Source organism: Schistocerca americana, unplaced genomic scaffold, assembly GCF_021461395.2.
Source record: "Schistocerca americana isolate TAMUIC-IGC-003095 unplaced genomic scaffold, iqSchAmer2.1 HiC_scaffold_1555, whole genome shotgun sequence".
Taxonomy (NCBI): Eukaryota; Metazoa; Arthropoda; class Insecta; order Orthoptera; family Acrididae; genus Schistocerca; species Schistocerca americana.
In genome coordinates, this window is record NW_025725641.1 from 12,501 (window position 1) to 17,500 (window position 5,000).

Sequence of the window (5,000 nt, forward strand, 5' to 3'; positions counted from 1 at the left end):
CCGTTACCCGTTACAACCATGGTAGGCGCAGAACCTACCATCGACAGTTGATAAGGCAGACATTTGAAAGATGCGTCGCCGGTACGAGGACCGTGCGATCAGCCCAAAGTTATTCAGAGTCACCAAGGCAAACGGACCGGACGAGCCGACCGATTGGTTTTGATCTAATAAAAGCGTCCCTTCCATCTCTGGTCGGGACTCTGTTTGCATGTATTAGCTCTAGAATTACCACAGTTATCCAAGTAACGTGGGTACGATCTAAGGAACCATAACTGATTTAATGAGCCATTCGCGGTTTCACCTTAATGCGGCTTGTACTGAGACATGCATGGCTTAATCTTTGAGACAAGCATATGACTACTGGCAGGATCAACCAGGGAGCTGCGTCAACTAGAGCTGAGCAGCCGGCCGCCCGGGAGTGTGTCCCGGGGGCCCGCGCGAACACGCAAGCGTCCGCTCAATTATTCTGCAAACAGGAGGAGGCTGAGCTCCCCTGCACCATACACCTCGAAACCCTCTCAGGTCCCGGCGGCGCGCAGCGCCGTCCTAAGTACTTGGTCGGGTTCGAGAGAGGCGCAATCGCCCGGAGTTTGGCGAGTAGACGCTTTAGGTGCGACCACCCGTGCTCCCAACTGAGCTTGCCGCTGCCGACAGAGGCCCGGGAGCGTGCTGTCGTGGCATTGCCGGCGGGAGACAACACGCGCCACCTACGGTGACCGGCAGCTCCAACGCCAGCGCCACAGAAGGACAAAAGCCCCACTTGGGTGCCGAAGCGAACTCTCCCAGCACAGCGCACGCGCCAACACGTCCGCACAGCTGCGATACAAACCACCTGCGAGAACCGCAGAGGCGACCGAGCAGCAGACGGCGTCGCGGCGCCGAGCGCCGGGCGGCGGCGCATCCTCAGCGCACACAGTCCTCAATCGGACCAGCACACTGCAGATGTCCACCGCGCTTCGCACCGGGCCCGCGAGGACCTACTTTGGCCGCACGGCGCCGCGTGCAGGGTGCGCCGGCGCGCAGCTGCGCCGCCTGCCGCCTCCGTCGGCCGGCGCGCCTGCCACTGGCCGCCCCCACCAGCCGGCTGTAGCGCGTGCGCCCACGCACCGCACGGCCAACACGCCGGGAGGCCCCCCCTCACCGGCCGGGGACGGTCCCACCCAGCCACCGCCGCGTATCGCTTCACACCCACATGCCATTCACGTTCGTGGGCATGGTGGGTATCGCTGCAACAACCGGTTGGTAGCTCAACCGATCGTCGCCATCACTGATTCACCCCTAGCGAGAACAACCGCACCACAACGGTTTACCAGTTGTTCATTTGCGTAACGTCACCAGCAAACGTAGGCGTCCATCGCCATTTGCAAATTCAACGATTGTTGCATGCCTGTGTCAGGTGTCACGACACACTGTCTGCCCACATACACGCAACAACATGTCCACGCTTAGCGAACACGTGGAAGGTGGCCCCCGTACGTATGCGATGTCCATTGCGCGAACGACTGTCAACCGGCCTCTGTCGCATGTCGCAGATGTGGAACGCAGTGCACCGTGCTATCACGGTGTGTGAGAAGAGACGACTACGTCTGACAACACGCGCCACTACATCAACAGACGGCTCATGCTGATCGCCATCCAGGGCATACCACACTGCAATCCAGCTCTTATAGGGAGACGACACGTAGCTGAGTGCACAACATTTGGACCGCATGGTTCGCCGTTGTTGGCGCAGTCGTTGTACGGTCACATGTACCACGATGTATCATTCAGTACATGAGGACCAATGTGCAGTACAGTGTGTGATTTGGACGTACAACATCAGCGGACAGTTGACACAGGCCGTACCACAGCGTAGGCTAAGTGCTTCGCCATGCGAATGCCAATGAACAACTGCAAATGCCAATGAACAACTGCAAAGGGCATTGAGCATGTACGTCCTGCTGCCATCCACATTACAGTGTATAGCTGCAAGGTGTTTAACATGAAGCGATACACTGGGGACCGGGCAGTGCGAGTAGCAAACTATATTGCGGGGGTTGCAGTTAGGCAACACTACACTAATTTAACGCGTCATATGACAATTACAGAGCAGGTTAAGGCCCAACGTGTGTTGGGTTAAGGCCCAACGTGTGTTGGGTTAAGGCCCAACGTGTGTTGGGTTAAGGCCCAACGTGTGTTGGGTTACGGCCCAACGTGTGTTGGGTTAAGGCCCAACGTGTGTTGGGTTAAGGCCCAACGTGTGTTGGGTTACGTTAAGGGGCAATGTGGGTTACGTTAAGGGGCAATGTGGGTTACGTTAAGGGGCAATGTGGGTTACGTTACGGCGCAATATAGGTTACGTTACGGCGCAATATAGGTTACGTTAAGGGGCAATGTGGGTTACGTTACGGCGCAATATAGGTTACGTTACGGCGCAATATAGGTTACGTTAAGGCGCAATATCGGTTACGTTAAGGCGCAATACAGGTTACGTTAAGGCGCAATACAGGTTACGTTAAGGCGCAATACAGGTTACGTTAAGGCGCAATACAGGTTACGTTAAGGCGCAATACAGGTTACGTTAAGGCGCAATACAGGTTACGTTAAGGCGCAATACAGGTTACGTTAAGGCGCAATACAGGTTACGTTAAGGCGCAATGCAGGTTACGTTAAGGCGCAATGCAGGTTACGTTAAGGCGCAATACAGGTTACGTTAAGGCGCAATGCAGGTTACGTTAAGGCGCAATGCAGGTTACGTTAAGGCGCAATACAGGTTACGTTAAGGCGCAATACAGGTTACGTTAAGGCGCAATACAGGTTACGTTAAGGCGCAATACAGGTTACGTTAAGGCGCAATACAGGTTACGTTAAGGCGCAATACAGGTTACGTTAAGGCGCAATACAGGTTACGTTAAGGCGCAATACAGGTTACGTTAAGGCGCAATACAGGTTACGTTAAGGCGCAATACAGGTTACGTTAAGGCGCAATACAGGTTACGTTAAGGCGCAATACAGGTTACGTTAAGGCGCAATACAGGTTACGTTAAGGCGCAATACAGGTTACGTTAAGGCGCAATACAGGTTACGTTAAGGCGCAATACAGGTTACGTTAAGGCGCAATACAGGTTACGTTAAGGCGCAATACAGGTTACGTTAAGGCGCAATACAGGTTACGTTAAGGCGCAATACAGGTTACGTTAAGGCGCAATACAGGTTACGTTAAGGCGCAATACAGGTTACGTTAAGGCGCAATACAGGTTACGTTAAGGCGCAATACAGGTTAGGTTAAGGCGCAATACAGGTTAGGTTAAGGTACGACATAGGTTAGGTTAAGGTACGACATAGGTTAGGTTAAGGTACGACATAGGTTAGGTTAAGGTACGACATAGGTTAGGTTAAGGTACGACATAGGTTAGGTTAAGGTACGACATAGGTTAGGTTAAGGTACGACATAGGTTAGGTTAAGGTACGACATAGGTTAGGTTAAGGTACGACATAGGTTAGGTTAAGGTACGACATAGGTTAGGTTAAGGTACGACATAGGTTAGGTTAAGGTACGACATAGGTTAGGTTAAGGTACGACATAGGTTAGGTTAAGGTACGACATAGGTTAGGTTAAGGTACGACATAGGTTAGGTTAAGGTACGACATAGGTTAGGTTAAGGTACGACATAGGTTAGGTTAAGGTACGACATAGGTTAGGTTAAGGTACGACATAGGTTAGGTTAAGGTACGACATAGGTTAGGTTAAGGTACGACATAGGTTAGGTTAAGGTACGACATAGGTTAGGTTAAGGTACGACATAGGTTAGGTTAAGGTACGACATAGGTTAGGTTAAGGTACGACATAGGTTAGGTTAAGGTACGACATAGGTTAGGTTAAGGTACGACATAGGTTAGGTTAAGGTACGACATAGGTTAGGTTAAGGTACGACATAGGTTAGGTTAAGGTACGACATAGGTTAGGTTAAGGTACGACATAGGTTAGGTTAAGGTACGACATAGGTTAGGTTAAGGTACGACATAGGTTAGGTTAAGGTACGACATAGGTTAGGTTAAGGTACGACATAGGTTAGGTTAAGGTACGACATAGGTTAGGTTAAGGTACGACATAGGTTAGGTTAAGGTACGACATAGGTTAGGTTAAGGTACGACATAGGTTAGGTTAAGGTACGACATAGGGTAGGTTAAGGTACGACATAGGTTAGGTTAAGGTACGACATAGGTTAGGTTACGGTACGACATAGGTTAGGTTACGGTACGACATAGGTTAGGTTACGGTACGACATAGGTTAGGTTACGGTACGACATAGGTTAGGTTACGGTACGACATAGGTTAGGTTACGGTACGACATAGGTTAGGTTACGGTACGACATAGGTTAGGTTACGGTACGACATAGGTTAGGTTACGGTACGACATAGGTTAGGTTACGGTACGACATAGGTTAGGTTACGGTACGACATAGGTTAGGTTACGGTACGACATAGGTTAGGTTACGGTACGACATAGGTTAGGTTACGGTACGACATAGGTTAGGTTACGGTACGACATAGGTTAGGTTACGGTACGATATAGGTTAGGTTACGGTACGATATAGGTTAGGTTAAGGTACACATTGTTGTAAGGAAAGGTTTAATGGGGGGCGGGGCGGGGCGGCCGGTTTGTTGATTGTGATTATAGTAAGTGGATGCCTGCGGCATCATCTGATTTGCCACGTCAGGATGCACCTTTGGCTCATGACAGGCGGCGCTCTCATTCCATGCTTGTGGCAGACCTGTGTCTTTCATTCCTGCCATTGTTTGTGTGCTGTGAGAGGAGGCAGTATTGTGATGTTGGGTGCACCCCTGTGTAGGACATGTGTGGGTGTTGGTGGCTTGGCTGAGCAATGGTGGTTGTCGGGTGGGTGGGATATTCTGTTTTCTGAGTGGACCTCCCAGTCTGGTTATGACAGTGTGGATTGTCTAATGTGGCGGAGAGGATGCACTGGGTGTTGTTCCATGCTGGTGCTTACATATTGTC

At 50.9% G+C, this 5,000-nt stretch overlaps 1 non-coding gene across 1 annotated transcript in view; it reads right to left on the bottom strand.

The window, feature by feature from the left end:
* LOC124569849 overlaps positions 1-380 on the bottom strand; it is a 1,910-nt gene extending 1,530 nt beyond the window's left edge. The window contains exon 1 of the ribosomal RNA XR_006971359.1: positions 1-380. This exon is cut by the window's left edge and continues 1,530 nt beyond it. This is a non-coding gene — a ribosomal RNA (small subunit ribosomal RNA).
* Positions 381-5,000: the final 4,620 nt, after the last annotated feature.